This window comes from Culex pipiens, chromosome 2 (assembly GCF_016801865.2).
Source record: "Culex pipiens pallens isolate TS chromosome 2, TS_CPP_V2, whole genome shotgun sequence".
NCBI lineage: Eukaryota > Metazoa > Arthropoda > Insecta > Diptera > Culicidae > Culex > Culex pipiens.
This window is the reverse complement of record NC_068938.1, coordinates 138,754,554-138,780,616: the sequence shown is the minus strand read 5'-3', so window position 1 is coordinate 138,780,616 and position 26,063 is coordinate 138,754,554. Positions and strand designations below refer to the sequence as shown.

The window sequence follows — 26,063 nt, the reverse complement described above, 5'->3', positions numbered from 1 at the left end:
GTCTATTTTACAATATTCAGCTGATAAAAAAGAATTTTACCAACGGAAAAAAAACTTTTATTTTGCCCCCGACGGGATTCGAACCCAGGCACACACGCTCAAAATCACCCCAAAAAAACACGATTCCCTTTTGTTTGCATCAAAGCACACACAAAAGCAACATTCAAATTCAAAGAGAGAAAAACATTCTCCCGATCTCACCCACCACAAAACAAACAGCACAAAAGTCCTTCCAGAACAGCCAAACTTTGTCAACGATCATACCATGTTGAAAACACCGGTTCTCGTCCGATCACCGAAGTTAAGCAACATCGGGCGCGATTAGTACTTAGATGGGTGACCGCTTGGGAACGTCGCGTGTCGTTGGCATTTTTGCTATTTTGCACCATGAAATCGAGATTGATTATCAATTTCCGTTGTCTATTTTACAATATTCAGCTGATGAAAAAGAATTTTACCAACGGAAAAAAAACTTTTATTTTGCCCCCGACGGGATTCGAACCCAGGCACACACGCTCAAAATCACCCAAAAAAAACACGATTCCCTTTTGTTTGCATCAAAGCACACACAAAAGCAACACATTCAAATTCAAAGAGAGAAAAATATTCTCCCAATCTCACCCACCACAAAACAAACAGCACAAAAGTCCTTCCAGAACAGCCAAACTTTGTCAACGATCATACCATGTTGAAAACACCGGTTCTCGTCCGATCACCGAAGTTAAGCAACATCGGGCGCGATTAGTACTTAGATGGGTGACCGCTTGGGAACGTCGCGTGTCGTTGGCATTTTTGCTATTTTGCACCATGAAATCGAGATTGATTATCAATTTTCTATGTCTATTTTACAATATTCAGGTGATAAAAAAGAATTTTACCAACGGAAAAAAAAGTTTTATTTTGCCCCCGACGGGATTCGAACCCAGGCACACACGCTCAAAATCACCCCAAAAAAACACGATTCCCTTTTGTTTGCATCAAAGCACACACAAAAGCAACATTCAAATTCAAAGAGAGAAAAATATTCTCCCATCTTCACCCACCACAAAACAAACAGCACAAAAGTCCTTCCAGAACAGCCAAACTTTGTCAACGATCATACCATGTTGAAAACACCGGTTCTCGTCCGATCACCGAAGTTAAGCAACATCGGGCGCGATTAGTACTTAGATGGGTGACCGCTTGGGAACGTCGCGTGTCGTTGGCATTTTTGCTATTTTGCACCATGAAATCGAGATTGATTATCAATTTCCGTTGTCTATTTTACAATATTCAGTTGATAAAAAAGAATTTTACCAACGGAAAAAAAAGTTTTATTTTGCCCCCGACGGGATTCGAACCCAGGCACACACGCTCAAAATCACCCCAAAAAAACACGATTCCCTTTTGTTTGCATCAAAGCACACACAAAAGCAACATTCAAATTCAAAGAGAGAAAAATATTCTCCCATCTCACCCACCCAAAACAAACAGCACAAAAGTCCTTCCAGAACAGCCAAACTTTGTCAACGATCATACCATGTTGAAAACACCGGTTCTCGTCCGATCACCGAAGTTAAGCAACATCGGGCGCGATTAGTACTTAGATGGGTGACCGCTTGGGAACGTCGCGTGTCGTTGGCATTTTTGCTATTTTGCACCATGAAATCGAGATTGATTATCAATTTTCTATGTCTATTTTACAATATTCAGCTGATGAAAAAGAATTTTACCAACGGAAAAAAAACTTTTATTTTGCCCCCGACGGGATTCGAACCCAGGCACACACGCTCAAAATCACCCCAAAAAAACACGATTCCCTTTTGTTTGCATCAAAGCACACACAAAAGCTACATTCAAATTCAAAGAGAGAAAAATATTCTCCCATCTCACCCACCCAAAACAAACAGCACAAAAGTCCTTCCAGAACAGCCAAACATTGTCAACGATCATACCATGTTGAAAACACCGGTTCTCGTCCGATCACCGAAGTTAAGCAACATCGGGCGCGATTAGTACTTAGATGGGTGACCGCTTGGGAACGTCGCGTGTCGTTGGCATTTTTGCTATTTTGCACCATGAAATCGCGATTGATTATCAATTTTCCATGTCTATTTTACAATATTCAGCTGATAAAAAAGAATTTTACCAACGGAAAAAAAACTTTTATTTTGCCCCCGACGGGATTCGAACCCAGGCACACACGCTCAAAATCACCCCAAAAAAACACGATTCCCTTTTGTTTGCATCAAAGCACACACAAAAGCTACATTCAAATTCAAAGAGAGAAAAATATTCTCCCATCTCACCCACCCAAAACAAACAGCACAAAAGTCCTTCCAGAACAGCCAAACATTGTCAACGATCATACCATGTTGAAAACACCGGTTCTCGTCCGATCACCGAAGTTAAGCAACATCGGGCGCGATTAGTACTTAGATGGGTGACCGCTTGGGAACGTCGCGTGTCGTTGGCATTTTTGCTATTTTGCACCATGAAATCGAGATTGATTATCAATTTCCGTTGTCTATTTTACAATATTCAGCTGATGAAAAAGAATTTTACCAACGGAAAAAAAAACTTTTATTTTGCCCCCGACGGGATTCGAACCCAGGCACACACGCTCAAAATCACCCCAAAAAAACACGATTCCCTTTTGTTTGCATCAAAGCACACACAAAAGCAACATTCAAATTCAAAGAGAGAAAAATATTCTCCCATCTCACCCACCCAAAACAAACAGCACAAAAGTCCTTCCAGAACAGCCAAACATTGTCAACGATCATACCATGTTGAAAACACCGGTTCTCGTCCGATCACCGAAGTTAAGCAACATCGGGCGCGATTAGTACTTAGATGGGTGACCGCTTGGGAACGTCGCGTGTCGTTGGCATTTTTGCTATTTTGCACCATGAAATCGAGATTGATTATCAATTTTCCGTTGTCTATTTTACAATATTCAGTGATAAAAAAGAATTTTACCAACGGAAAAAAAAGTTTTATTTTGCCCCCGACGGGATTCGAACCCAGGCACACACGCTCAAAATCACCCAAAAAAAACACGATTCCCTTTTGTTTGCATCAAAGCACACACAAAAGCAACACATTCAAATTCAAAGAGAGAAAAATATTCTCCCAATCTCACCCACCACAAAACAAACAGCACAAAAGTCCTTCCAGAACAGCCAAACTTTGTCAACGATCATACCATGTTGAAAACACCGGTTCTCGTCCGATCACCGAAGTTAAGCAACATCGGGCGCGATTAGTACTTAGATGGGTGACCGCTTGGGAACGTCGCGTGTCGTTGGCATTTTTGCTATTTTGCACCATGAAATCGAGATTGATTATCAATTTTCTATGTCTATTTTACAATATTCAGCTGATGAAAAAGAATTTTACCAACGAAAAAAAAACTTTTATTTTGCCCCCGACGGGATTCGAACCCAGGCACACACGCTCAAAATCACCCCAAAAAAACACGATTCCCTTTTGTTTGCATCAAAGCACACACAAAAGCTACATTCAAATTCAAAGAGAGAAAAATATTCTCCCATCTCACCCACCCAAAACAAACAGCACAAAAGTCCTTCCAGAACAGCCAAACTTTGTCAACGATCATACCATGTTGAAAACACCGGTTCTCGTCCGATCACCGAAGTTAAGCAACATCGGGCGCGATTAGTACTTAGATGGGTGACCGCTTGGGAACGTCGCGTGTCGTTGGCATTTTTGCTATTTTGCACCATGAAATCGAGATTGATTATCAATTTCCGTTGTCTATTTTACAATATTCAGTTGATAAAAAAGAATTTTACCAACGGAAAAAAAAAGTTTTATTTTGCCCCCGACGGGATTCGAACCCAGGCACACACGCTCAAAATCACCCCAAAAAAACACGATTCCCTTTTGTTTGCATCAAAGCACACACAAAAGCAACATTCAAATTCAAAGAGAGAAAAATATTCTCCCAATCTCACCCACCACAAAACAAACAGCACAAAAGTCCTTCCAGAACAGCCAAACTTTGTCAACGATCATACCATGTTGAAAACACCGGTTCTCGTCCGATCACCGAAGTTAAGCAACATCGGGCGCGATTAGTACTTAGATGGGTGACCGCTTGGGAACGTCGCGTGTCGTTGGCATTTTTGCTATTTTGCACCATGAAATCGAGATTGATTATCAATTTCCGTTGTCTATTTTACAATATTCAGTTGATAAAAAAGAATTTTACCAACGGAAAAAAAAGTTTTATTTTGCCCCCGACGGGATTCGAACCCAGGCACACACGCTCAAAATCACCCCAAAAAAACACGATTCCCTTTTGTTTGCATCAAAGCACACACAAAAGTAACATTCAAATTGAAAGAGAGAAAAATATTCTCCCATCTCACCCACCCAAAACAAACAGCACAAAAGTCCTTCCAGAACAGCCAAACTTTGTCAACGATCATACCATGTTGAAAACACCGGTTCTCGTCCGATCACCGAAGTTAAGCAACATCGGGCGCGATTAGTACTTAGATGGGTGACCGCTTGGGAACGTCGCGTGTCGTTGGCATTTTTGCTATTTTGCACCATGAAATCGAGATTGATTATCAATTTCCGTTGTCTATTTTACAATATTCAGCTGATAAAAAAGAATTTTACCAACGAAAAAAAAACTTTTATTTTGCCCCCGACGGGATTCGAACCCAGGCACACACGCTCAAAATCACCCCAAAAAAACACGATTCCCTTTTGTTTGCATCAAAGCACACACAAAAGTAACATTCAAATTGAAAGAGAGAAAAATATTCTCCCATCTCACCCACCCAAAACAAACAGCACAAAAGTCCTTCCAGAACAGCCAAACATTGTCAACGATCATACCATGTTGAAAACACCGGTTCTCGTCCGATCACCGAAGTTAAGCAACATCGGGCGCGATTAGTACTTAGATGGGTGACCGCTTGGGAACGTCGCGTGTCGTTGGCATTTTTGCTATTTTGCACCATGAAATCGAGATTGATTATCAATTTCCGTTGTCTATTTTACAATATTCAGCTGATGAAAAAGAATTTTACCAACGAAAAAAAAACTTTTATTTTGCCCCCGACGGGATTCGAACCCAGGCACACACGCTCAAAATCACCCCAAAAAAACACGATTCCCTTTTGTTTGCATCAAAGCACACACAAAAGCTACATTCAAATTCAAAGAGAGAAAAATATTCTCCCATCTCACCCACCCAAAACAAACAGCACAAAAGTCCTTCCAGAACAGCCAAACATTGTCAACGATCATACCATGTTGAAAACACCGGTTCTCGTCCGATCACCGAAGTTAAGCAACATCGGGCGCGATTAGTACTTAGATGGGTGACCGCTTGGGAACGTCGCGTGTCGTTGGCATTTTTGCTATTTTGCACCATGAAATCGAGATTGATTATCAATTTCCGTTGTCTATTTTACAATATTCAGCTGATGAAAAAGAATTTTACCAACGGAAAAAAAACTTTTATTTTGCCCCCGACGGGATTCGAACCCAGGCACACACGCTCAAAATCACCCCAAAAAAACACGATTCCCTTTTGTTTGCATCAAAGCACACACAAAAGCTACATTCAAATTCAAAGAGAGAAAAATATTCTCCCATCTCACCCACCCAAAACAAACAGCACAAAAGTCCTTCCAGAACAGCCAAACATTGTCAACGATCATACCATGTTGAAAACACCGGTTCTCGTCCGATCACCGAAGTTAAGCAACATCGGGCGCGATTAGTACTTAGATGGGTGACCGCTTGGGAACGTCGCGTGTCGTTGGCATTTTTGCTATTTTGCACCATGAAATCGAGATTGATTATCAATTTCCGTTGTCTATTTTACAATATTCAGCTGATAAAAAAGAATTTTACCAACGGAAAAAAAACTTTTATTTTGCCCCCGACGGGATTCGAACCCAGGCACACACGCTCAAAATCACCCCAAAAAAACACGATTCCCTTTTGTTTGCATCAAAGCACACACAAAAGCAACATTCAAATTCAAAGAGAGAAAAATATTCTCCCATCTCACCCACCCAAAACAAACAGCACAAAAGTCCTTCCAGAACAGCCAAACTTTGTCAACGATCATACCATGTTGAAAACACCGGTTCTCGTCCGATCACCGAAGTTAAGCAACATCGGGCGCGATTAGTACTTAGATGGGTGACCGCTTGGGAACGTCGCGTGTCGTTGGCATTTTTGCTATTTTGCACCATGAAATCGCGATTGATTATCAATTTTCTTTGTCTATTTTACAATATTCAGTTGATAAAAAAGAATTTTATCAACGGAAAAAAAAGTTTTATTTTGCCCCCGACGGGATTCGAACCCAGGCACACACGCTCAAAATCACCCCAAAAAAACACGATTCCCTTTTGTTTGCATCAAAGCACACACAAAAGCAACATTCAAATTCAAAGAGAGAAAAATATTCTCCCAATCTCACCCACCCAAACAAACAGCACAAAAGTCCTTCCAGAACAGCCAAACTTTGTCAACGATCATACCATGTTGAAAACACCGGTTCTCGTCCGATCACCGAAGTTAAGCAACATCGGGCGCGATTAGTACTTAGATGGGTGACCGCTTGGGAACGTCGCGTGTCGTTGGCATTTTTGCTATTTTGCACCATGAAATCGCGATTGATTATCAATTTTCTTTGTCTATTTTACAATATTCAGCTGATAAAAAAGAATTTTACCAACGGAAAAAAAAAGTTTTATTTTGCCCCCGACGGGATTCGAACCCAGGCACACACGCTCAAAATCACCCAAAAAAAACACGATTCCCTTTTGTTTGCATCAAAGCACACACAAAAGCAACATTCAAATTCAAAGAGAGAAAAATATTCTCCCATCTCACCCACCCAAAACAAACAGCACAAAAGTCCTTCCAGAACAGCCAAACTTTGTCAACGATCATACCATGTTGAAAACACCGGTTCTCGTCCGATCACCGAAGTTAAGCAACATCGGGCGCGATTAGTACTTAGATGGGTGACCGCTTGGGAACGTCGCGTGTCGTTGGCATTTTTGCTATTTTGCACCATGAAATCGAGATTGATTATCAATTTCCGTTGTCTATTTTACAATATTCAGTTGATAAAAAAGAATTTTACCAACGGAAAAAAAAAGTTTTATTTTGCCCCCGACGGGATTCGAACCCAGGCACACACGCTCAAAATCACCCCAAAAAAACACGATTCCCTTTTGTTTGCATCAAAGCACACACAAAAGCAACACATTCAAATTCAAAGAGAGAAAAATATTCTCCCAATCTCACCCACCACAAAACAAACAGCACAAAAGTCCTTCCAGAACAGCCAAACTTTGTCAACGATCATACCATGTTGAAAACACCGGTTCTCGTCCGATCACCGAAGTTAAGCAACATCGGGCGCGATTAGTACTTAGATGGGTGACCGCTTGGGAACGTCGCGTGTCGTTGGCATTTTTGCTATTTTGCACCATGAAATCGAGATTGATTATCAATTTTCTTGTCTATTTTACAATATTCAGGCTGATAAAAAAGAATTTTACCAACGGAAAAAAAAGTTTTATTTTGCCCCCGACGGGATTCGAACCCAGGCACACACGCTCAAAATCACCCCAAAAAAACACGATTCCCTTTTGTTTGCATCAAAGCACACACAAAAGCAACATTCAAATTCAAAGAGAGAAAAATATTCTCCCATCTCACCCACCCAAAACAAACAGCACAAAAGTCCTTCCAGAACAGCCAAACTTTGTCAACGATCATACCATGTTGAAAACACCGGTTCTCGTCCGATCACCGAAGTTAAGCAACATCGGGCGCGATTAGTACTTAGATGGGTGACCGCTTGGGAACGTCGCGTGTCGTTGGCATTTTTGCTATTTTGCACCATGAAATCGAGATTGATTATCAATGTCCGTTGTCTATTTTACAATATTCAGTTGATAAAAAAGAATTTTATCAACGGAAAAAAAAGTTTTATTTTGCCCCCGACGGGATTCGAACCCAGGCACACACGCTCAAAATCACCCCAAAAAAACACGATTCCCTTTTGTTTGCATCAAAGCACACACAAAAGCAACATTCAAATTCAAAGAGAGAAAAATATTCTCCCAATCTCACCCACCACAAAACAAACAGCACAAAAGTCCTTCCAGAACAGCCAAACTTTGTCAACGATCATACCATGTTGAAAACACCGGTTCTCGTCCGATCACCGAAGTTAAGCAACATCGGGCGCGATTAGTACTTAGATGGGTGACCGCTTGGGAACGTCGCGTGTCGTTGGCATTTTTGCTATTTTGCACCATGAAATCGAGATTGATTATCAATTTTCTTTGTCTATTTTACAATATTCAGCTGATAAAAAAGAATTTTACCAACGGAAAAAAAAACTTTTATTTTGCCCCCGACGGGATTCGAACCCAGGCACACACGCTCAAAATCACCCCAAAAAAACACGATTCCCTTTTGTTTGCATCAAAGCACACACAAAAGCAACATTCAAATTCAAAGAGAGAAAAATATTCTCCCAATCTCACCCACCACAAAACAAACAGCACAAAAGTCCTTCCAGAACAGCCAAACTTTGTCAACGATCATACCATGTTGAAAACACCGGTTCTCGTCCGATCACCGAAGTTAAGCAACATCGGGCGCGATTAGTACTTAGATGGGTGACCGCTTGGGAACGTCGCGTGTCGTTGGCATTTTTGCTATTTTGCACCATGAAATCGAGATTGATTATCAATTTTCCATGTCTATTTTACAATATTCAGCTGATAAAAAAGAATTTAACCAACGAAAAAAAAAAAAACTTTTATTTTGCCCCCGACGGGATTCGAACCCAGGCACACACGCTCAAAATCACCCCAAAAAAACACGATTCCTTTTTGTTTGCATCAAAGCACACACAAAAGCAACACATTCAAATTCAAAGAGAGAAAAATATTCTCCCAATCTCACCCACCACAAAACAAACAGCACAAAAGTCCTTCCAGAACAGCCAAACTTTGTCAACGATCATACCATGTTGAAAACACCGGTTCTCGTCCGATCACCGAAGTTAAGCAACATCGGGCGCGATTAGTACTTAGATGGGTGACCGCTTGGGAACGTCGCGTGTCGTTGGCATTTTTGCTATTTTGCACCATGAAATCGAGATTGATTATCAATTTTCTTTGTCTATTTTACAATATTCAGGCGATAAAAAAGAATTTTACCAACGGAAAAAAAAGTTTTATTTTGCCCCCGACGGGATTCGAACCCAGGCACACACGCTCAAAATCACCCAAAAAAAACACGATTCCCTTTTGTTTGCATCAAAGCACACACAAAAGCAACACATTCAAATTCAAAGAGAGAAAAATATTCTCCCAATCTCACCCACCACAAAACAAACAGCACAAAAGTCCTTCCAGAACAGCCAAACTTTGTCAACGATCATACCATGTTGAAAACACCGGTTCTCGTCCGATCACCGAAGTTAAGCAACATCGGGCGCGATTAGTACTTAGATGGGTGACCGCTTGGGAACGTCGCGTGTCGTTGGCATTTTTGCTATTTTGCACCATGAAATCGAGATTGATTATCAATTTTCTTTGTCTATTTTACAATATTCAGTTGATAAAAAAGAATTTTACCAACGGAAAAAAAAGTTTTATTTTGCCCCCGACGGGATTCGAACCCAGGCACACACGCTCAAAATCACCCAAAAAAAACACGATTCCCTTTTGTTTGCATCAAAGCACACACAAAAGCAACACATTCAAATTCAAAGAGAGAAAAATATTCTCCCAATCTCACCCACCACAAAACAAACAGCACAAAAGTCCTTCCAGAACAGCCAAACTTTGTCAACGATCATACCATGTTGAAAACACCGGTTCTCGTCCGATCACCGAAGTTAAGCAACATCGGGCGCGATTAGTACTTAGATGGGTGACCGCTTGGGAACGTCGCGTGTCGTTGGCATTTTTGCTATTTTGCACCATGAAATCGAGATTGATTATCAATTTTCTTTGTCTATTTTACAATATTCAGTTGATAAAAAAGAATTTTACCAACGGAAAAAAAAGTTTTATTTTGCCCCCGACGGGATTCGAACCCAGGCACACACGCTCAAAATCACCCCAAAAAAACACGATTCCCGTTTTGTTTGCATCAAAGCACACACAAAAGCAACACATTCAAATTCAAAGAGAGAAAAATATTCTCCCAATCTCACCCACCACAAAACAAACAGCACAAAAGTCCTTCCAGAACAGCCAAACTTTGTCAACGATCATACCATGTTGAAAACACCGGTTCTCGTCCGATCACCGAAGTTAAGCAACATCGGGCGCGATTAGTACTTAGATGGGTGACCGCTTGGGAACGTCGCGTGTCGTTGGCATTTTTGCTATTTTGCACCATGAAATCGAGATTGATTATCAATTTCCGTTGTCTATTTTACAATATTCAGTTGATAAAAAAGAATTTTACCAACGGAAAAAAAAGTTTTATTTTGCCCCCGACGGGATTCGAACCCAGGCACACACGCTCAAAATCACCCAAAAAAAACACGATTCCCTTTTGTTTGCATCAAAGCACACACAAAAGCAACATTCAAATTCAAAGAGAGAAAAATATTCTCCCAATCTCACCCACCACAAAACAAACAGCACAAAAGTCCTTCCAGAACAGCCAAACTTTGTCAACGATCATACCATGTTGAAAACACCGGTTCTCGTCCGATCACCGAAGTTAAGCAACATCGGGCGCGATTAGTACTTAGATGGGTGACCGCTTGGGAACGTCGCGTGTCGTTGGCATTTTTGCTATTTTGCACCATGAAATCGAGATTGATTATCAATTTTCTTTGTCTATTTTACAATATTCAGCTGATAAAAAAGAATTTTACCAACGGAAAAAAAAAGTTTTATTTTGCCCCCGACGGGATTCGAACCCAGGCACACACGCTCAAAATCACCCAAAAAAAACACGATTCCCTTTTGTTTGCATCAAAGCACACACAAAAGCAACACATTCAAATTCAAAGAGAGAAAAATATTCTCCCAATCTCACCCACCACAAAACAAACAGCACAAAAGTCCTTCCAGAACAGCCAAACTTTGTCAACGATCATACCATGTTGAAAACACCGGTTCTCGTCCGATCACCGAAGTTAAGCAACATCGGGCGCGATTAGTACTTAGATGGGTGACCGCTTGGGAACGTCGCGTGTCGTTGGCATTTTTGCTATTTTGCACCATGAAATCGCGATTGATTATCAATTTCCGTTGTCTATTTTACAATATTCAGTTGATAAAAAAGAATTTTACCAACGGAAAAAAAAGTTTTATTTTGCCCCCGACGGGATTCGAACCCAGGCACACACGCTCAAAATCACCCCAAAAAAACACGATTCCTTTTTGTTTGCATCAAAGCACACACAAAAGCAACACATTCAAATTCAAAGAGAGAAAAATATTCTCCCAATCTCACCCACCACAAAACAAACAGCACAAAAGTCCTTCCAGAACAGCCAAACTTTGTCAACGATCATACCATGTTGAAAACACCGGTTCTCGTCCGATCACCGAAGTTAAGCAACATCGGGCGCGATTAGTACTTAGATGGGTGACCGCTTGGGAACGTCGCGTGTCGTTGGCATTTTTGCTATTTTGCACCATGAAATCGAGATTGATTATCAATTTTCTTTGTCTATTTTACAATATTCAGCTGATAAAAAAGAATTTTACCAACGGAAAAAAAAGTTTTATTTTGCCCCCGACGGGATTCGAACCCAGGCACACACGCTCAAAATCACCCAAAAAAAACACGATTCCTTTTTGTTTGCATCAAAGCACACACAAAAGCAACACATTCAAATTCAAAGAGAGAAAAATATTCTCCCAATCTCACCCACCACAAAACAAACAGCACAAAAGTCCTTCCAGAACAGCCAAACTTTGTCAACGATCATACCATGTTGAAAACACCGGTTCTCGTCCGATCACCGAAGTTAAGCAACATCGGGCGCGATTAGTACTTAGATGGGTGACCGCTTGGGAACGTCGCGTGTCGTTGGCATTTTTGCTATTTTGCACCATGAAATCGCGATTGATTATCAATTTCCGTTGTCTATTTTACAATATTCAGTTGATAAAAAAGAATTTTACCAACGGAAAAAAAAGTTTTATTTTGCCCCCGACGGGATTCGAACCCAGGCACACACGCTCAAAATCACCCCAAAAAAACACGATTCCCTTTTGTTTGCATCAAAGCACACACAAAAGCAACACATTCAAATTCAAAGAGAGAAAAATATTCTCCCAATCTCACCCACCACAAAACAAACAGCACAAAAGTCCTTCCAGAACAGCCAAACTTTGTCAACGATCATACCATGTTGAAAACACCGGTTCTCGTCCGATCACCGAAGTTAAGCAACATCGGGCGCGATTAGTACTTAGATGGGTGACCGCTTGGGAACGTCGCGTGTCGTTGGCATTTTTGCTATTTTGCACCATGAAATCGAGATTGATTATCAATTTTCTTTGTCTATTTTACAATATTCAGGCGATAAAAAAGAATTTTACCAACGGAAAAAAAAGTTTTATTTTGCCCCCGACGGGATTCGAACCCAGGCACACACGCTCAAAATCACCCAAAAAAAACACGATTCCCTTTTGTTTGCATCAAAGCACACACAAAAGCAACACATTCAAATTCAAAGAGAGAAAAATATTCTCCCAATCTCACCCACCACAAAACAAACAGCACAAAAGTCCTTCCAGAACAGCCAAACTTTGTCAACGATCATACCATGTTGAAAACACCGGTTCTCGTCCGATCACCGAAGTTAAGCAACATCGGGCGCGATTAGTACTTAGATGGGTGACCGCTTGGGAACGTCGCGTGTCGTTGGCATTTTTGCTATTTTGCACCATGAAATCGAGATTGATTATCAATTTTCTTTGTCTATTTTACAATATTCAGCTGATAAAAAAGAATTTTACCAACGGAAAAAAAAAACTTTTATTTTGCCCACGACGGGATTCGAACCCAGGCACACACGCTCAAAATCACCCAAAAAAAACACGATTCCCTTTTGTTTGCATCAAAGCACACACAAAAGCAACACATTCAAATTCAAAGAGAGAAAAATATTCTCCCAATCTCACCCACCACAAAACAAACAGCACAAAAGTCCTTCCAGAACAGCCAAACTTTGTCAACGATCATACCATGTTGAAAACACCGGTTCTCGTCCGATCACCGAAGTTAAGCAACATCGGGCGCGATTAGTACTTAGATGGGTGACCGCTTGGGAACGTCGCGTGTCGTTGGCATTTTTGCTATTTTGCACCATGAAATCGAGATTGATTATCAATTTTCTTTGTCTATTTTACAATATTCAGGCGATAAAAAAGAATTTTACCAACGGAAAAAAAAGTTTTATTTTGCCCCCGACGGGATTCGAACCCAGGCACACACGCTCAAAATCACCCAAAAAAAACACGATTCCCTTTTGTTTGCATCAAAGCACACACAAAAGCAACACATTCAAATTCAAAGAGAGAAAAATATTCTCCCAATCTCACCCACCACAAAACAAACAGCACAAAAGTCCTTCCAGAACAGCCAAACTTTGTCAACGATCATACCATGTTGAAAACACCGGTTCTCGTCCGATCACCGAAGTTAAGCAACATCGGGCGCGATTAGTACTTAGATGGGTGACCGCTTGGGAACGTCGCGTGTCGTTGGCATTTTTGCTATTTTGCACCATGAAATCGCGATTGATTATCAATTTCCGTTGTCTATTTTACAATATTCAGTTGATAAAAAAGAATTTTACCAACGGAAAAAAAAGTTTTATTTTGCCCCCGACGGGATTCGAACCCAGGCACACACGCTCAAAATCACCCAAAAAAAACACGATTCCCTTTTGTTTGCATCAAAGCACACACAAAAGCAACACATTCAAATTCAAAGAGAGAAAAATATTCTCCCAATCTCACCCACCACAAAACAAACAGCACAAAAGTCCTTCCAGAACAGCCAAACTTTGTCAACGATCATACCATGTTGAAAACACCGGTTCTCGTCCGATCACCGAAGTTAAGCAACATCGGGCGCGATTAGTACTTAGATGGGTGACCGCTTGGGAACGTCGCGTGTCGTTGGCATTTTTGCTATTTTGCACCATGAAATCGAGATTGATTATCAATTTTCTTTGTCTATTTTACAATATTCAGTTGATAAAAAAGAATTTTACCAACGGAAAAAAAAGTTTTATTTTGCCCCCGACGGGATTCGAACCCAGGCACACACGCTCAAAATCACCCAAAAAAAACACGATTCCTTTTTGTTTGCATCAAAGCACACACAAAAGCAACACATTCAAATTCAAAGAGAGAAAAATATTCTCCCAATCTCACCCACCACAAAACAAACAGCACAAAAGTCCTTCCAGAACAGCCAAACTTTGTCAACGATCATACCATGTTGAAAACACCGGTTCTCGTCCGATCACCGAAGTTAAGCAACATCGGGCGCGATTAGTACTTAGATGGGTGACCGCTTGGGAACGTCGCGTGTCGTTGGCATTTTTGCTATTTTGCACCATGAAATCGCGATTGATTATCAATTTCCGTTGTCTATTTTACAATATTCAGTTGATAAAAAAGAATTTTACCAACGGAAAAAAAAGTTTTATTTTGCCCCCGACGGGATTCGAACCCAGGCACACACGCTCAAAATCACCCAAAAAAAACACGATTCCCTTTTGTTTGCATCAAAGCACACACAAAAGCAACACATTCAAATTCAAAGAGAGAAAAATATTCTCCCAATCTCACCCACCACAAAACAAACAGCACAAAAGTCCTTCCAGAACAGCCAAACTTTGTCAACGATCATACCATGTTGAAAACACCGGTTCTCGTCCGATCACCGAAGTTAAGCAACATCGGGCGCGATTAGTACTTAGATGGGTGACCGCTTGGGAACGTCGCGTGTCGTTGGCATTTTTGCTATTTTGCACCATGAAATCGAGATTGATTATCAATTTTCTTTGTCTATTTTACAATATTCAGTTGATAAAAAAGAATTTTACCAACGGAAAAAAAAAGTTTTATTTTGCCCCCGACGGGATTCGAACCCAGGCACACACGCTCAAAATCACCCAAAAAAAACACGATTCCTTTTTGTTTGCATCAAAGCACACACAAAAGCAACACATTCAAATTCAAAGAGAGAAAAATATTCTCCCAATCTCACCCACCACAAAACAAACAGCACAAAAGTCCTTCCAGAACAGCCAAACTTTGTCAACGATCATACCATGTTGAAAACACCGGTTCTCGTCCGATCACCGAAGTTAAGCAACATCGGGCGCGATTAGTACTTAGATGGGTGACCGCTTGGGAACGTCGCGTGTCGTTGGCATTTTTGCTATTTTGCACCATGAAATCGAGATTGATTATCAATTTCCGTTGTCTATTTTACAATATTCAGTTGATAAAAAAGAATTTTACCAACGGAAAAAAAAGTTTTATTTTGCCCCCGACGGGATTCGAACCCAGGCACACACGCTCAAAATCACCCAAAAAAAACACGATTCCCTTTTGTTTGCATCAAAGCACACACAAAAGCAACACATTCAAATTCAAAGAGAGAAAAATATTCTCCCAATCTCACCCACCACAAAACAAACAGCACAAAAGTCCTTCCAGAACAGCCAAACTTTGTCAACGATCATACCATGTTGAAAACACCGGTTCTCGTCCGATCACCGAAGTTAAGCAACATCGGGCGCGATTAGTACTTAGATGGGTGACCGCTTGGGAACGTCGCGTGTCGTTGGCATTTTTGCTATTTTGCACCATGAAATCGAGATTGATTATCAATTTTCTTTGTCTATTTTACAATATTCAGTTGATAAAAAAGAATTTTACCAACGGAAAAAAAAGTTTTATTTTGCCCCCGACGGGATTCGAACCCAGGCACACACGCTCAAAATCACCCAAAAAAAACACGATTCCCTTTTGTTTGCATCAAAGCACACACAAAAGCAACACATTCAAATTCAAAGAGAGAAAAATATTCTCCCAATCTCACCCACCACAAAACAAACAGCACAAAAGTCCTTCCAGAACAGCCAAACTTTGTCAACGATCATACCATGTTGAAAACACCGGTTCTCGTCCGATCACCGAAGTTAAGCAACATCGGGCGCGATTAGTACTTAGATGGGTGACCGCTTGGGAACGTCGCGTGTCGTTGGCATTTTTGCTATTTTGCACCATGAAATCGCGATTGATTATCAATTTCCGTTGTCTATTTTACAATATTCAGTTGATAAAAAAGAATTTTACCAACGGAAAAAAAAGTTTTATTTTGCCCCCGACGGGATTCGAACCCAGGCACACACGCTCAAAATCACCCCAAAAAAACACGATTCCCTTTTGTTTGCATCAAAGCACACACAAAAGCAACATTCAAATTCAAAGAGAGAAAAATATTCTCCCAATCTCACCCACCACAAAACAAACAGCACAAAAGTCCTTCCAGAACAGCCAAACTTTGTCAACGATCATACCATGTTGAAAACACCGGTTCTCGTCCGATCACCGAAGTTAAGCAACATCGGGCGCGATTAGTACTTAGATGGGTGACCGCTTGGGAACGTCGCGTGTCGTTGGCATTTTTGCTATTTTGCACCATGAAATCGAGATTGATTATCAATTTTCTTTGTCTATTTTACAATATTCAGTTGATAAAAAAGAATTTTACCAACGGAAAAAAAAAGTTTTATTTTGCCCCCGACGGGATTCGAACCCAGGCACACACGCTCAAAATCACCCCAAAAAAACACGATTCCCTTTTGTTTGCATCAAAGCACACACAAAAGCAACACATTCAAATTCAAAGAGAGAAAAATATTCTCCCAATCTCACCCACCACAAAACAAACAGCACAAAAGTCCTTCCAGAACAGCCAAACTTTGTCAACGATCATACCATGTTGAAAACACCGGTTCTCGTCCGATCACCGAAGTTAAGCAACATCGGGCGCGATTAGTACTTAGATGGGTGACCGCTTGGGAACGTCGCGTGTCGTTGGCATTTTTGCTATTTTGCACCATGAAATCGAGATTGATTATCAATTTCCGTTGTCTATTTTACAATATTCAGTTGATAAAAAAGAATTTTACCAACGGAAAAAAAAGTTTTATTTTGCCCCCGACGGGATTCGAACCCAGGCACACACGCTCAAAATCACCCAAAAAAAACACGATTCCCTTTTGTTTGCATCAAAGCACACACAAAAGCAACACATTCAAATTCAAAGAGAGAAAAATATTCTCCCAATCTCACCCACCACAAAACAAACAGCACAAAAGTCCTTCCAGAACAGCCAAACTTTGTCAACGATCATACCATGTTGAAAACACCGGTTCTCGTCCGATCACCGAAGTTAAGCAACATCGGGCGCGATTAGTACTTAGATGGGTGACCGCTTGGGAACGTCGCGTGTCGTTGGCATTTTTGCTATTTTGCACCATGAAATCGAGATTGATTATCAATTTTCTATGTCTATTTTACAATATTTAGGTGATAAAAAAAATTTTACCAACGGAAAAAAAAGTTTTATTTTGCCCCCGACGGGATTCGAACCCAGGCACACACGCTCAAAATCACCCAAAAAAAACACGATTCCCTTTTGTTTGCATCAAAGCACACACAAAAGCAACACATTCAAATTCAAAGAGAGAAAAATATTCTCCCAATCTCACCCACCACAAAACAAACAGCACAAAAGTCCTTCCAGAACAGCCAAACTTTGTCAACGATCATACCATGTTGAAAACACCGGTTCTCGTCCGATCACCGAAGTTAAGCAACATCGGGCGCGATTAGTACTTAGATGGGTGACCGCTTGGGAACGTCGCGTGTCGTTGGCATTTTTGCTATTTTGCACCATGAAATCGCGATTGATTATCAATTTCCGTTGTCTATTTTACAATATTCAGTTGATAAAAAAGAATTTTACCAGCGGAAAAAAAACTTTTATTTTGCCCCCGACGGGATTCGAACCCAGGCACACACGCTCAAAATCACCCCAAAAAACACGATTCCCTTTTGTTTGCATCAAAGCACACACAAAAGCAACACATTCAAATTCAAAGAGAGAAAAATATTCTCCCAATCTCACCCACCACAAAACAAACAGCACAAAAGTCCTTCCAGAACAGCCAAACTTTGTCAACGATCATACCATGTTGAAAACACCGGTTCTCGTCCGATCACCGAAGTTAAGCAACATCGGGCGCGATTAGTACTTAGATGGGTGACCGCTTGGGAACGTCGCGTGTCGTTGGCATTTTTGCTATTTTGCACCATGAAATCAGGATTGTTTATCAATTTTCTTTGTCTATTTTACAATATTCAGTTGATAAAAAAGAATTTTATCAACGGAAAAAAAAGTTTTATTTTGCCCCCGACGGGATTCGAACCCAGGCACACACGCTCAAAATCACCCCAAAAAACACGATTCCCGTTTTGTTTGCATCAAAGCACACACAAAAGCAACACATTCAAATTCAAAGAGAGAAAAATATTCTCCCAATCTCACCCACCACAAAACAAACAGCACAAAAGTCCTTCCAGAACAGCCAAACTTTGTCAACGATCATACCATGTTGAAAACACCGGTTCTCGTCCGATCACCGAAGTTAAGCAACATCGGGCGCGATTAGTACTTAGATGGGTGACCGCTTGGGAACGTCGCGTGTCGTTGGCATTTTTGCTATTTTGCACCATGAAATCGCGATTGATTATCAATTTTCTTTGTCTATTTTACAATATTCAGTTGATAAAAAAGAATTTTATCAACGGAAAAAAAAGTTTTATTTTGCCCCCGACGGGATTCGAACCCAGGCACACACGCTCAAAATCACCCAAAAAAAACACGATTCCCTTTTGTTTGCATCAAAGCACACACAAAAGCAACACATTCAAATTCAAAGAGAGAAAAATATTCTCCCAATCTCACCCACCACAAAACAAACAGCACAAAAGTCCTTCCAGAACAGCCAAACTTTGTCAACGATCATACCATGTTGAAAACACCGGTTCTCGTCCGATCACCGAAGTTAAGCAACATCGGGCGCGATTAGTACTTAGATGGGTGACCGCTTGGGAACGTCGCGTGTCGTTGGCATTTTTGCTATTTTGCACCATGAAATCAGGATTGTTTATCAATTTTCTTTGTCTATTTTACAATATTCAGTTGATAAAAAAGAATTTTATCAACGGAAAAAAAAGTTTTATTTTGCCCCCGACGGGATTCGAACCCAGGCACACACGCTCAAAATCACCCAAAAAAAACACGATTCCTTTTTGTTTGCATCAAAGCACACACAAAAGCAACACATTCAAATTCAAAGAGAGAAAAATATTCTCCCAATCTCACCCACCACAAAACAAACAGCACAAAAGTCCTTCCAGAACAGCCAAACTTTGTCAACGATCATACCATGTTGAAAACACCGGTTCTCGTCCGATCACCGAAGTTAAGCAACATCGGGCGCGATTAGTACTTAGATGGGTGACCGCTTGGGAACGTCGCGTGTCGTTGGCATTTTTGCTATTTTGCACCATGAAATCGAGATTGATTATCAATTTTCTGGGTCTATTTTACAATATTCAGCTGATAAAAAAGAATTTTACCAACGGAAAAAAAACTTTTATTTTGCCCCCGACGGGATTCGAACCCAGGCACACACGCTCAAAATCACCCCAAAAAAACACGATTCCCTTTTGTTTGCATCAAAGCACACACAAAAGCAACATTCAAATTCAAAGAGAGAAAAATATTCTCCCATCTTCACCCACCACAAAACAAACAGCACAAAAGTCCTTCCAGAACAGCCAAACTTTGTCAACGATCATACCATGTTGAAAACACCGGTTCTCGTCCGATCACCGAAGTTAAGCAACATCGGGCGCGATTAGTACTTAGATGGGTGACCGCTTGGGAACGTCGCGTGTCGTTGGCATTTTTGCTATTTTGCACCATGAAATCGCGATTGATTATCAATTTTCTTTGTCTATTTTACAATATTCAGCTGATAAAAAAGAATTTTACCAACGAAAAAAAAACTTTTATTTTGCCCCCGACGGGATTCGAACCCAGGCACACACGCTCAAAATCACCCCAAAAAAACACGATTCCCTTTTGTTTGCATCAAAGCACACACAAAAGCAACATTCAAATTCAAAGAGAGAAAAATATTCTCCCAATCTCACCCACCCAAACAAACAGCACAAAAGTCCTTCCAGAACAGCCAAACTTTGTCAACGATCATACCATGTTGAAAACACCGGTTCTCGTCCGATCACCGAAGTTAAGCAACATCGGGCGCGATTAGTACTTAGATGGGTGACCGCTTGGGAACGTCGCGTGTCGTTGGCATTTTTGCTATTTTGCACCATGAAATCGAGATTGATTATCAATTTTCTTTGTCTATTTTACAATATTCAGCTGATAAAAAAGAATTTTACCAACGGAAAAAAAACTTTTATTTTGCCTCCGACGGGATTCGAACCCAGGCACACACGCTCAAAATCACCCCAAAAAAACACGATTCCCTTTTGTTTGCATCAAAGCACACACAAAAGCAACATTCAAATTCAAAGAGAGAAAAATATTCTCCCATCTTCACCCACCACAAAACAAACAGCACAAAAGTCCTTCCAGAACAGCCAAACTTTGTCAACGATCATACCATGTTGAAAACACCGCACAGTGGGAAAAAAGGGCCCAAAAAATTACCGCAACATGATTTCGCGCAAACCATCGATTGCTATACACCAAAAGCTTCGTTTTTGCACCAGGAACAATAATCCGATGAAAAATCGCACTGCACGGACCGGTGGACGGAGTACAGGCCACCGGAAGATCCGGATTTTTGGAAAAAGTGTCAGATTTATCCAATTGTGAACTGATAAGCTTTTTTCTACCATGAATAGTCACGCAAAACAATCCTAGAATAATATAAAATACCATAGGACCCATCGGAACCGGTTCCACCGATCTCCGGTGGCCACATCCGGAACCGCATTAGGAAACAGCATAAACTAGTCATGCGACGTATCAAACTTCTTGATTTTGGATGGAGAGTATCCTTAAAATGTATTTTTACCTCCGGTGACCGGTTTCCAGGTTCTCCGGTGGCCACATCCGAAGATCATATTTGGCAAATTCCTGAAACCACTCTTGCGACATATCAACTTCATGTTTTTAAGAGAGGAGTGTATAACTCATGTCCCCATCGAAAATCAAGAAGTTTGATACGTCGCATGACTAGTTTACGCTGTTTCCTAATGCGGTTCCGGATGTGGCCACCGGAGATCAGTGGAACCGGTTCCGATGGGTCCTATGGTATTTTATATTATTCTAGGATTGTTTTGCGTGACTATTCATGGTAGAAGAAAGCTTATCAGTTCACAATTGGATAAATCTGACACTTTTTCCAAAAATCCGGATCTTCCGGTGGCCTGTACTCCGGCCACCGGTCCGTGCAGTGCGATTTTTCATCGGATTATTGTTCCTGGTGCAAAAACGAAGCTTTTGGTGTATAGCAATCGATGGTTTGCGCGAAGTCATGTTGCGGTAATTTTTTGGGCCCTTTTTTCCCACTGTGCACCGGTTCTCGTCCGATCACCGAAGTTAAGCAACATCGGGCGCGATTAGTACTTAGATGGGTGACCGCTTGGGAACGTCGCGTGTCGTTGGCATTTTTGCTATTTTGCACCATGAAATCGAGATTGATTATCAATTTTCTTTGTCCATTTTACAATATTCAGCTGATAAAAAAGAATTTTACCAACGGAAAAAAAACTTTTATTTTGCCTCCGACGGGATTCGAACCCAGGCACACACGCTCAAAATCACCCCCAAAAAACACAATTCCCTTTTGCTTGCATCAAAGCACACACAAAAGCAACATTCAAATTCAAAGAGAGAAAAATATTCTCCCATCTTCACCCACCACAAAACAAACAGCACAAAAGTCCTTCCAGAACAGCCAAACTTTGTCAACGATCATACCATGTTGAAAACACCGGTTCTCGTCCGATCACCGAAGTTAAGCAACATCGGGCGCGATTAGTACTTAGATGGGTGACCGCTTGGGAACGTCGCGTGTCGTTGGCTTTTTTGCTATTTTGCACCATGTAATCGGGATTGATTATCAATTTTCCATGTCTTTTTTATAATTTTAGGATGTTAAAAAAGAATTTTACCAACGGAAAAAAACTTTTATTTTGCCCCCGAAGGGATTCGAACCCAGGCACACACGCTCAAAATCACCCCAAAAAAACACGATTCCCTTTTGTTTGCATCAAAGCACTCACAAAAGCAACATTCAAATTCAAAGAGAGAAAAATATTCTCCCATCTTTACCCACCCCAAACAAACAGCACAAAAGTCCTTCCAGAACAGCCAAACTTTGTCAACGATCATACCATGTTGAAAACACCGGTTCTCGTCCGATCACCGAAGTTAAGCAACATCGGGCGCGATTAGTACTTAGATGGGTGACCGCTTGGGAACGTCGCGTGTCGTTGGCATTTTTGCTATTTTGCACCATGAAATCGAGATTGATTATCAATTTTCTTTGTCTATTTTACAATATTCAGGCGATAAAAAAGAATTTTACCAACGGAAAAAAAAGTTTTATTTTGCCCCCGACGGGATTCGAACCCAGGCACACACGCTCAAAATCACCCAAAAAAAACACGATTCCCTTTTGTTTGCATCAAAGCACACACAAAAGCAACACATTCAAATTCAAAGAGAGAAAAATATTCTCCCAATCTCACCCACCACAAAACAAACAGCACAAAAGTCCTTCCAGAACAGCCAAACTTTGTCAACGATCATACCATGTTGAAAACACCGGTTCTCGTCCGATCACCGAAGTTAAGCAACATCGGGCGCGATTAGTACTTAGATGGGTGACCGCTTGGGAACGTCGCGTGTCGTTGGCATTTTTGCTATTTTGCACCATGAAATCGAGATTGATTATCAATTTTCTTTGTCTATTTTACAATATTCAGTTGATAAAAAAGAATTTTACCAACGGAAAAAAAAGTTTTATTTTGCCCCCGACGGGATTCGAACCCAGGCACACACGCTCAAAATCACCCAAAAAAAACACGATTCCTTTTTGTTTGCATCAAAGCACACACAAAAGCAACACATTCAAATTCAAAGAGAGAAAAATATTCTCCCAATCTCACCCACCACAAAACAAACAGCACAAAAGTCCTTCCAGAACAGCCAAACTTTGTCAACGATCATACCATGTTGAAAACACCGGTTCTCGTCCGATCACCGAAGTTAAGCAACATCGGGCGCGATTAGTACTTAGATGGGTGACCGCTTGGGAACGTCGCGTGTCGTTGGCATTTTTGCTATTTTGCACCATGAAATCGCGATTGATTATCAATTTCCGTTGTCTATTTTACAATATTCAGTTGATAAAAAAGAATTTTACCAACGGAAAAAAAAGTTTTATTTTGCCCCCGACGGGATTCGAACCCAGGCACACACGCTCAAAATCACCCAAAAAAAACACGATTCCCTTTTGTTTGCATCAAAGCACACACAAAAGCAACACATTCAAATTCAAAGAGAGAAAAATATTCTCCCAATCTCACCCACCACAAAACAAACAGCACAAAAGTCCTTCCAGAACAGCCAAACTTTGTCAACGATCATACCATGTTGAAAACACCGGTTCTCGTCCGATCACCGAAGTTAAGCAACATCGGGCGCGATTAGTACTTAGATGGGTGACCGCTTGGGAACGTCGCGTGTCGTTGGCATTTTTGCTATTTTGCACCATGAAATCGAGATTGATTATCAATTTTCTTTGTCTATTTTACAATATTCAGTTGATAAAAAAGAATTTTACCAACGGAAAAAAAAGTTTTATTTTGCCCCCGACGGGATTCGAACCCAGGCACACACGCTCAAAATCACCCAAAAAAAACACGATTCCCTTTTGTTTGCATCAAAGCACACACAAAAGCAACACATTCAAATTCAAAGAGAGAAAAATATTCTCCCAATCTCACCCACCACAAAACAAACAGCACAAAAGTCCTTCCAGAACAGCCAAACTTTGTCAACGATCATACCATGTTGAAAACACCGGTTCTCGTCCGATCACCGAAGTTAAGCAACATCGGGCGCGATTAGTACTTAGATGGGTGACCGCTTGGGAACGTCGCGTGTCGTTGGCATTTTTGCTATTTTGCACCATGAAATCGAGATTGATTATCAATTTTCTATGTCTATTTTACAATATTCAGGCGATAAAAAAGAATTTTACCAACGGAAAAAAAACTTTTATTTTGCCCCCGACGGGATTCGAACCCAGGCACACACGCTCAAAATCACCCCAAAAAAACACGATTCCCTTTTGTTTGCATCAAAGCACACACAAAAGCAACATTCAAATTCAAAGAGAGAAAAATATTCTCCCATCTTCACCCACCACAAAACAAACAGCACAAAAGTCCTTCCAGAACAGCCAAACTTTGTCAACGATCATACCATGTTGAAAACACCGGTTCTCGTCCGATCACCGAAGTTAAGCAACATCGGGCGCGATTAGTACTTAGATGGGTGACCGCTTGGGAACGTCGCGTGTCGTTGGCATTTTTGCTATTTTGCACCATGAAATCGCGATTGATTATCAATTTCCGTTGTCTATTTTACAATATTCAGTTGATAAAAAAGAATTTTACCAACGGAAAAAAAAGTTTTATTTTGCCCCCGACGGGATTCGAACCCAGGCACACACGCTCAAAATCACCCAAAAAAAACACGATTCCCTTTTGTTTGCATCAAAGCACACACAAAAGCAACACATTCAAATTCAAAGAGAGAAAAATATTCTCCCAATCTCACCCACCACAAAACAAACAGCACAAAAGTCCTTCCAGAACAGCCAAACTTTGTCAACGATCATACCATGTTGAAAACACCGGTTCTCGTCCGATCACCGAAGTTAAGCAACATCGGGCGCGATTAGTACTTAGATGGGTGACCGCTTGGGAACGTCGCGTGTCGTTGGCATTTTTGCTATTTTGCACCATGAAATCGAGATTGATTATCAATTTTCTTTGTCTATTTTACAATATTCAGTTGATAAAAAAGAATTTTACCAACGGAAAAAAAAGTTTTATTTTGCCCCCGACGGGATTCGAACCCAGGCACACACGCTCAAAATCACCCAAAAAAAACACGATTCCCTTTTGTTTGCATCAAAGCACACACAAAAGCAACACATTCAAATTCAAAGAGAGAAAAATATTCTCCCAATCTCACCCACCACAAAACAAACAGCACAAAAGTCCTTCCAGAACAGCCAAACTTTGTCAACGATCATACCATGTTGAAAACACCGGTTCTCGTCCGATCACCGAAGTTAAGCAACATCGGGCGCGATTAGTACTTAGATGGGTGACCGCTTGGGAACGTCGCGTGTCGTTGGCATTTTTGCTATTTTGCACCATGAAATCGAGATTGATTATCAATTTTCTATGTCTATTTTACAATATTCAGCTGATAAAAAAGAATTTTACCAACGGAAAAAAAACTTTTATTTTGCCTCCGACGGGATTCGAACCCAGGCACACACGCTCAAAATCACCCCCAAAAAACACAATTCCCTTTTGCTTGCATCAAAGCACACACAAAAGCAACATTCAAATTCAAAGAGAGAAAAATATTCTCCCATCTCACCCACCCAAAACAAACAGCACAAAAGTCCTTCCAGAACAGCCAAACTTTGTCAACGATCATACCATGTTGAAAACACCGGTTCTCGTCCGATCACCGAAGTTAAGCAACATCGGGCGCGATTAGTACTTAGATGGGTGACCGCTTGGGAACGTCGCGTGTCGTTGGCATTTTTGCTATTTTGCACCATGAAATCGCGATTGATTATCAATTTCCGTTGTCTATTTTACAATATTCAGTTGATAAAA

The 26,063-nt window shown here is 40.8% G+C and overlaps 59 non-coding genes across 59 annotated transcripts; all 59 read left to right on the top strand.

Annotated features, from left to right (window-relative positions):
- Nucleotides 1–250: 250 nt before the first annotated feature.
- Nucleotides 251–369, top strand: LOC120429336 (5S ribosomal RNA). The gene has a single exon (XR_005607275.1). It is a non-coding gene; the product is annotated as a 5S ribosomal RNA (ribosomal RNA).
- Nucleotides 370–670: 301 nt separating this feature from the next.
- On the top strand, nucleotides 671–789 carry LOC120429337 (5S ribosomal RNA). The gene has a single exon (XR_005607276.1). It is a non-coding gene; the product is annotated as a 5S ribosomal RNA (ribosomal RNA).
- A 299-nt stretch (nucleotides 790–1,088) lies between these two features.
- Nucleotides 1,089–1,207, top strand: LOC120429338 (5S ribosomal RNA). Its single transcript, XR_005607277.1, has one exon. It is a non-coding gene; the product is annotated as a 5S ribosomal RNA (ribosomal RNA).
- Nucleotides 1,208–1,504: 297 nt separating this feature from the next.
- On the top strand, nucleotides 1,505–1,623 carry LOC120429339 (5S ribosomal RNA). The gene has a single exon (XR_005607278.1). It is a non-coding gene; the product is annotated as a 5S ribosomal RNA (ribosomal RNA).
- A 297-nt stretch (nucleotides 1,624–1,920) lies between these two features.
- Nucleotides 1,921–2,039, top strand: LOC120429341 (5S ribosomal RNA). Its single transcript, XR_005607280.1, has one exon. It is a non-coding gene; the product is annotated as a 5S ribosomal RNA (ribosomal RNA).
- Nucleotides 2,040–2,336: 297 nt separating this feature from the next.
- On the top strand, nucleotides 2,337–2,455 carry LOC120429342 (5S ribosomal RNA). Its single transcript, XR_005607281.1, has one exon. It is a non-coding gene; the product is annotated as a 5S ribosomal RNA (ribosomal RNA).
- Nucleotides 2,456–2,753: 298 nt separating this feature from the next.
- On the top strand, nucleotides 2,754–2,872 carry LOC120429343 (5S ribosomal RNA). Its single transcript, XR_005607282.1, has one exon. It is a non-coding gene; the product is annotated as a 5S ribosomal RNA (ribosomal RNA).
- A 301-nt stretch (nucleotides 2,873–3,173) lies between these two features.
- Nucleotides 3,174–3,292, top strand: LOC120429344 (5S ribosomal RNA). Its single transcript, XR_005607283.1, has one exon. It is a non-coding gene; the product is annotated as a 5S ribosomal RNA (ribosomal RNA).
- Nucleotides 3,293–3,589: 297 nt separating this feature from the next.
- On the top strand, nucleotides 3,590–3,708 carry LOC120429345 (5S ribosomal RNA). The gene has a single exon (XR_005607284.1). It is a non-coding gene; the product is annotated as a 5S ribosomal RNA (ribosomal RNA).
- Nucleotides 3,709–4,008: 300 nt separating this feature from the next.
- Nucleotides 4,009–4,127, top strand: LOC120429346 (5S ribosomal RNA). Its single transcript, XR_005607285.1, has one exon. It is a non-coding gene; the product is annotated as a 5S ribosomal RNA (ribosomal RNA).
- A 297-nt stretch (nucleotides 4,128–4,424) lies between these two features.
- LOC120429347 (5S ribosomal RNA) lies at nucleotides 4,425–4,543 on the top strand. The gene has a single exon (XR_005607286.1). It is a non-coding gene; the product is annotated as a 5S ribosomal RNA (ribosomal RNA).
- A 297-nt stretch (nucleotides 4,544–4,840) lies between these two features.
- LOC120429348 (5S ribosomal RNA) lies at nucleotides 4,841–4,959 on the top strand. Its single transcript, XR_005607287.1, has one exon. It is a non-coding gene; the product is annotated as a 5S ribosomal RNA (ribosomal RNA).
- Nucleotides 4,960–5,256: 297 nt separating this feature from the next.
- LOC120429349 (5S ribosomal RNA) lies at nucleotides 5,257–5,375 on the top strand. Its single transcript, XR_005607288.1, has one exon. It is a non-coding gene; the product is annotated as a 5S ribosomal RNA (ribosomal RNA).
- Nucleotides 5,376–5,672: 297 nt separating this feature from the next.
- Nucleotides 5,673–5,791, top strand: LOC120429350 (5S ribosomal RNA). Its single transcript, XR_005607289.1, has one exon. It is a non-coding gene; the product is annotated as a 5S ribosomal RNA (ribosomal RNA).
- A 297-nt stretch (nucleotides 5,792–6,088) lies between these two features.
- LOC120429353 (5S ribosomal RNA) lies at nucleotides 6,089–6,207 on the top strand. The gene has a single exon (XR_005607291.1). It is a non-coding gene; the product is annotated as a 5S ribosomal RNA (ribosomal RNA).
- Nucleotides 6,208–6,504: 297 nt separating this feature from the next.
- LOC120429354 (5S ribosomal RNA) lies at nucleotides 6,505–6,623 on the top strand. Its single transcript, XR_005607292.1, has one exon. It is a non-coding gene; the product is annotated as a 5S ribosomal RNA (ribosomal RNA).
- A 298-nt stretch (nucleotides 6,624–6,921) lies between these two features.
- On the top strand, nucleotides 6,922–7,040 carry LOC120429355 (5S ribosomal RNA). The gene has a single exon (XR_005607293.1). It is a non-coding gene; the product is annotated as a 5S ribosomal RNA (ribosomal RNA).
- Nucleotides 7,041–7,342: 302 nt separating this feature from the next.
- Nucleotides 7,343–7,461, top strand: LOC120429356 (5S ribosomal RNA). Its single transcript, XR_005607294.1, has one exon. It is a non-coding gene; the product is annotated as a 5S ribosomal RNA (ribosomal RNA).
- Nucleotides 7,462–7,758: 297 nt separating this feature from the next.
- On the top strand, nucleotides 7,759–7,877 carry LOC120429357 (5S ribosomal RNA). Its single transcript, XR_005607295.1, has one exon. It is a non-coding gene; the product is annotated as a 5S ribosomal RNA (ribosomal RNA).
- A 299-nt stretch (nucleotides 7,878–8,176) lies between these two features.
- Nucleotides 8,177–8,295, top strand: LOC120429358 (5S ribosomal RNA). The gene has a single exon (XR_005607296.1). It is a non-coding gene; the product is annotated as a 5S ribosomal RNA (ribosomal RNA).
- A 300-nt stretch (nucleotides 8,296–8,595) lies between these two features.
- On the top strand, nucleotides 8,596–8,714 carry LOC120429359 (5S ribosomal RNA). The gene has a single exon (XR_005607297.1). It is a non-coding gene; the product is annotated as a 5S ribosomal RNA (ribosomal RNA).
- A 305-nt stretch (nucleotides 8,715–9,019) lies between these two features.
- LOC120429360 (5S ribosomal RNA) lies at nucleotides 9,020–9,138 on the top strand. The gene has a single exon (XR_005607298.1). It is a non-coding gene; the product is annotated as a 5S ribosomal RNA (ribosomal RNA).
- A 301-nt stretch (nucleotides 9,139–9,439) lies between these two features.
- On the top strand, nucleotides 9,440–9,558 carry LOC120429361 (5S ribosomal RNA). Its single transcript, XR_005607299.1, has one exon. It is a non-coding gene; the product is annotated as a 5S ribosomal RNA (ribosomal RNA).
- A 301-nt stretch (nucleotides 9,559–9,859) lies between these two features.
- Nucleotides 9,860–9,978, top strand: LOC120429362 (5S ribosomal RNA). Its single transcript, XR_005607300.1, has one exon. It is a non-coding gene; the product is annotated as a 5S ribosomal RNA (ribosomal RNA).
- A 302-nt stretch (nucleotides 9,979–10,280) lies between these two features.
- Nucleotides 10,281–10,399, top strand: LOC120429364 (5S ribosomal RNA). Its single transcript, XR_005607302.1, has one exon. It is a non-coding gene; the product is annotated as a 5S ribosomal RNA (ribosomal RNA).
- Nucleotides 10,400–10,698: 299 nt separating this feature from the next.
- LOC120429365 (5S ribosomal RNA) lies at nucleotides 10,699–10,817 on the top strand. Its single transcript, XR_005607303.1, has one exon. It is a non-coding gene; the product is annotated as a 5S ribosomal RNA (ribosomal RNA).
- Nucleotides 10,818–11,119: 302 nt separating this feature from the next.
- Nucleotides 11,120–11,238, top strand: LOC120429366 (5S ribosomal RNA). The gene has a single exon (XR_005607304.1). It is a non-coding gene; the product is annotated as a 5S ribosomal RNA (ribosomal RNA).
- A 301-nt stretch (nucleotides 11,239–11,539) lies between these two features.
- LOC120429368 (5S ribosomal RNA) lies at nucleotides 11,540–11,658 on the top strand. The gene has a single exon (XR_005607305.1). It is a non-coding gene; the product is annotated as a 5S ribosomal RNA (ribosomal RNA).
- Nucleotides 11,659–11,959: 301 nt separating this feature from the next.
- LOC120429369 (5S ribosomal RNA) lies at nucleotides 11,960–12,078 on the top strand. Its single transcript, XR_005607306.1, has one exon. It is a non-coding gene; the product is annotated as a 5S ribosomal RNA (ribosomal RNA).
- A 301-nt stretch (nucleotides 12,079–12,379) lies between these two features.
- Nucleotides 12,380–12,498, top strand: LOC120429370 (5S ribosomal RNA). Its single transcript, XR_005607307.1, has one exon. It is a non-coding gene; the product is annotated as a 5S ribosomal RNA (ribosomal RNA).
- Nucleotides 12,499–12,799: 301 nt separating this feature from the next.
- Nucleotides 12,800–12,918, top strand: LOC120429371 (5S ribosomal RNA). The gene has a single exon (XR_005607308.1). It is a non-coding gene; the product is annotated as a 5S ribosomal RNA (ribosomal RNA).
- A 303-nt stretch (nucleotides 12,919–13,221) lies between these two features.
- LOC120429372 (5S ribosomal RNA) lies at nucleotides 13,222–13,340 on the top strand. The gene has a single exon (XR_005607309.1). It is a non-coding gene; the product is annotated as a 5S ribosomal RNA (ribosomal RNA).
- Nucleotides 13,341–13,641: 301 nt separating this feature from the next.
- Nucleotides 13,642–13,760, top strand: LOC120429373 (5S ribosomal RNA). The gene has a single exon (XR_005607310.1). It is a non-coding gene; the product is annotated as a 5S ribosomal RNA (ribosomal RNA).
- Nucleotides 13,761–14,061: 301 nt separating this feature from the next.
- LOC120429374 (5S ribosomal RNA) lies at nucleotides 14,062–14,180 on the top strand. Its single transcript, XR_005607311.1, has one exon. It is a non-coding gene; the product is annotated as a 5S ribosomal RNA (ribosomal RNA).
- A 301-nt stretch (nucleotides 14,181–14,481) lies between these two features.
- Nucleotides 14,482–14,600, top strand: LOC120429376 (5S ribosomal RNA). Its single transcript, XR_005607313.1, has one exon. It is a non-coding gene; the product is annotated as a 5S ribosomal RNA (ribosomal RNA).
- A 301-nt stretch (nucleotides 14,601–14,901) lies between these two features.
- Nucleotides 14,902–15,020, top strand: LOC120429377 (5S ribosomal RNA). Its single transcript, XR_005607314.1, has one exon. It is a non-coding gene; the product is annotated as a 5S ribosomal RNA (ribosomal RNA).
- A 302-nt stretch (nucleotides 15,021–15,322) lies between these two features.
- On the top strand, nucleotides 15,323–15,441 carry LOC120429379 (5S ribosomal RNA). The gene has a single exon (XR_005607315.1). It is a non-coding gene; the product is annotated as a 5S ribosomal RNA (ribosomal RNA).
- Nucleotides 15,442–15,742: 301 nt separating this feature from the next.
- LOC120429380 (5S ribosomal RNA) lies at nucleotides 15,743–15,861 on the top strand. The gene has a single exon (XR_005607316.1). It is a non-coding gene; the product is annotated as a 5S ribosomal RNA (ribosomal RNA).
- A 301-nt stretch (nucleotides 15,862–16,162) lies between these two features.
- On the top strand, nucleotides 16,163–16,281 carry LOC120429381 (5S ribosomal RNA). The gene has a single exon (XR_005607317.1). It is a non-coding gene; the product is annotated as a 5S ribosomal RNA (ribosomal RNA).
- Nucleotides 16,282–16,580: 299 nt separating this feature from the next.
- Nucleotides 16,581–16,699, top strand: LOC120429382 (5S ribosomal RNA). The gene has a single exon (XR_005607318.1). It is a non-coding gene; the product is annotated as a 5S ribosomal RNA (ribosomal RNA).
- Nucleotides 16,700–17,001: 302 nt separating this feature from the next.
- Nucleotides 17,002–17,120, top strand: LOC120429383 (5S ribosomal RNA). The gene has a single exon (XR_005607319.1). It is a non-coding gene; the product is annotated as a 5S ribosomal RNA (ribosomal RNA).
- Nucleotides 17,121–17,421: 301 nt separating this feature from the next.
- LOC120429384 (5S ribosomal RNA) lies at nucleotides 17,422–17,540 on the top strand. The gene has a single exon (XR_005607320.1). It is a non-coding gene; the product is annotated as a 5S ribosomal RNA (ribosomal RNA).
- A 300-nt stretch (nucleotides 17,541–17,840) lies between these two features.
- LOC120429385 (5S ribosomal RNA) lies at nucleotides 17,841–17,959 on the top strand. The gene has a single exon (XR_005607321.1). It is a non-coding gene; the product is annotated as a 5S ribosomal RNA (ribosomal RNA).
- A 300-nt stretch (nucleotides 17,960–18,259) lies between these two features.
- Nucleotides 18,260–18,378, top strand: LOC120429386 (5S ribosomal RNA). Its single transcript, XR_005607322.1, has one exon. It is a non-coding gene; the product is annotated as a 5S ribosomal RNA (ribosomal RNA).
- Nucleotides 18,379–18,679: 301 nt separating this feature from the next.
- LOC120429388 (5S ribosomal RNA) lies at nucleotides 18,680–18,798 on the top strand. Its single transcript, XR_005607324.1, has one exon. It is a non-coding gene; the product is annotated as a 5S ribosomal RNA (ribosomal RNA).
- A 301-nt stretch (nucleotides 18,799–19,099) lies between these two features.
- Nucleotides 19,100–19,218, top strand: LOC120429389 (5S ribosomal RNA). The gene has a single exon (XR_005607325.1). It is a non-coding gene; the product is annotated as a 5S ribosomal RNA (ribosomal RNA).
- Nucleotides 19,219–19,519: 301 nt separating this feature from the next.
- On the top strand, nucleotides 19,520–19,638 carry LOC120429390 (5S ribosomal RNA). The gene has a single exon (XR_005607326.1). It is a non-coding gene; the product is annotated as a 5S ribosomal RNA (ribosomal RNA).
- A 299-nt stretch (nucleotides 19,639–19,937) lies between these two features.
- Nucleotides 19,938–20,056, top strand: LOC120429391 (5S ribosomal RNA). The gene has a single exon (XR_005607327.1). It is a non-coding gene; the product is annotated as a 5S ribosomal RNA (ribosomal RNA).
- Nucleotides 20,057–20,353: 297 nt separating this feature from the next.
- LOC120429392 (5S ribosomal RNA) lies at nucleotides 20,354–20,472 on the top strand. Its single transcript, XR_005607328.1, has one exon. It is a non-coding gene; the product is annotated as a 5S ribosomal RNA (ribosomal RNA).
- Nucleotides 20,473–22,096: 1,624 nt separating this feature from the next.
- LOC120429322 (5S ribosomal RNA) lies at nucleotides 22,097–22,215 on the top strand. The gene has a single exon (XR_005607262.1). It is a non-coding gene; the product is annotated as a 5S ribosomal RNA (ribosomal RNA).
- Nucleotides 22,216–22,512: 297 nt separating this feature from the next.
- On the top strand, nucleotides 22,513–22,631 carry LOC120429393 (5S ribosomal RNA). Its single transcript, XR_005607329.1, has one exon. It is a non-coding gene; the product is annotated as a 5S ribosomal RNA (ribosomal RNA).
- A 301-nt stretch (nucleotides 22,632–22,932) lies between these two features.
- Nucleotides 22,933–23,051, top strand: LOC120429395 (5S ribosomal RNA). The gene has a single exon (XR_005607330.1). It is a non-coding gene; the product is annotated as a 5S ribosomal RNA (ribosomal RNA).
- A 301-nt stretch (nucleotides 23,052–23,352) lies between these two features.
- Nucleotides 23,353–23,471, top strand: LOC120429396 (5S ribosomal RNA). Its single transcript, XR_005607331.1, has one exon. It is a non-coding gene; the product is annotated as a 5S ribosomal RNA (ribosomal RNA).
- A 301-nt stretch (nucleotides 23,472–23,772) lies between these two features.
- LOC120429397 (5S ribosomal RNA) lies at nucleotides 23,773–23,891 on the top strand. Its single transcript, XR_005607332.1, has one exon. It is a non-coding gene; the product is annotated as a 5S ribosomal RNA (ribosomal RNA).
- Nucleotides 23,892–24,192: 301 nt separating this feature from the next.
- LOC120429398 (5S ribosomal RNA) lies at nucleotides 24,193–24,311 on the top strand. The gene has a single exon (XR_005607333.1). It is a non-coding gene; the product is annotated as a 5S ribosomal RNA (ribosomal RNA).
- Nucleotides 24,312–24,610: 299 nt separating this feature from the next.
- On the top strand, nucleotides 24,611–24,729 carry LOC120429400 (5S ribosomal RNA). The gene has a single exon (XR_005607335.1). It is a non-coding gene; the product is annotated as a 5S ribosomal RNA (ribosomal RNA).
- Nucleotides 24,730–25,030: 301 nt separating this feature from the next.
- On the top strand, nucleotides 25,031–25,149 carry LOC120429401 (5S ribosomal RNA). Its single transcript, XR_005607336.1, has one exon. It is a non-coding gene; the product is annotated as a 5S ribosomal RNA (ribosomal RNA).
- Nucleotides 25,150–25,450: 301 nt separating this feature from the next.
- On the top strand, nucleotides 25,451–25,569 carry LOC120429402 (5S ribosomal RNA). The gene has a single exon (XR_005607337.1). It is a non-coding gene; the product is annotated as a 5S ribosomal RNA (ribosomal RNA).
- A 297-nt stretch (nucleotides 25,570–25,866) lies between these two features.
- LOC120429403 (5S ribosomal RNA) lies at nucleotides 25,867–25,985 on the top strand. The gene has a single exon (XR_005607338.1). It is a non-coding gene; the product is annotated as a 5S ribosomal RNA (ribosomal RNA).
- Nucleotides 25,986–26,063: the final 78 nt, after the last annotated feature.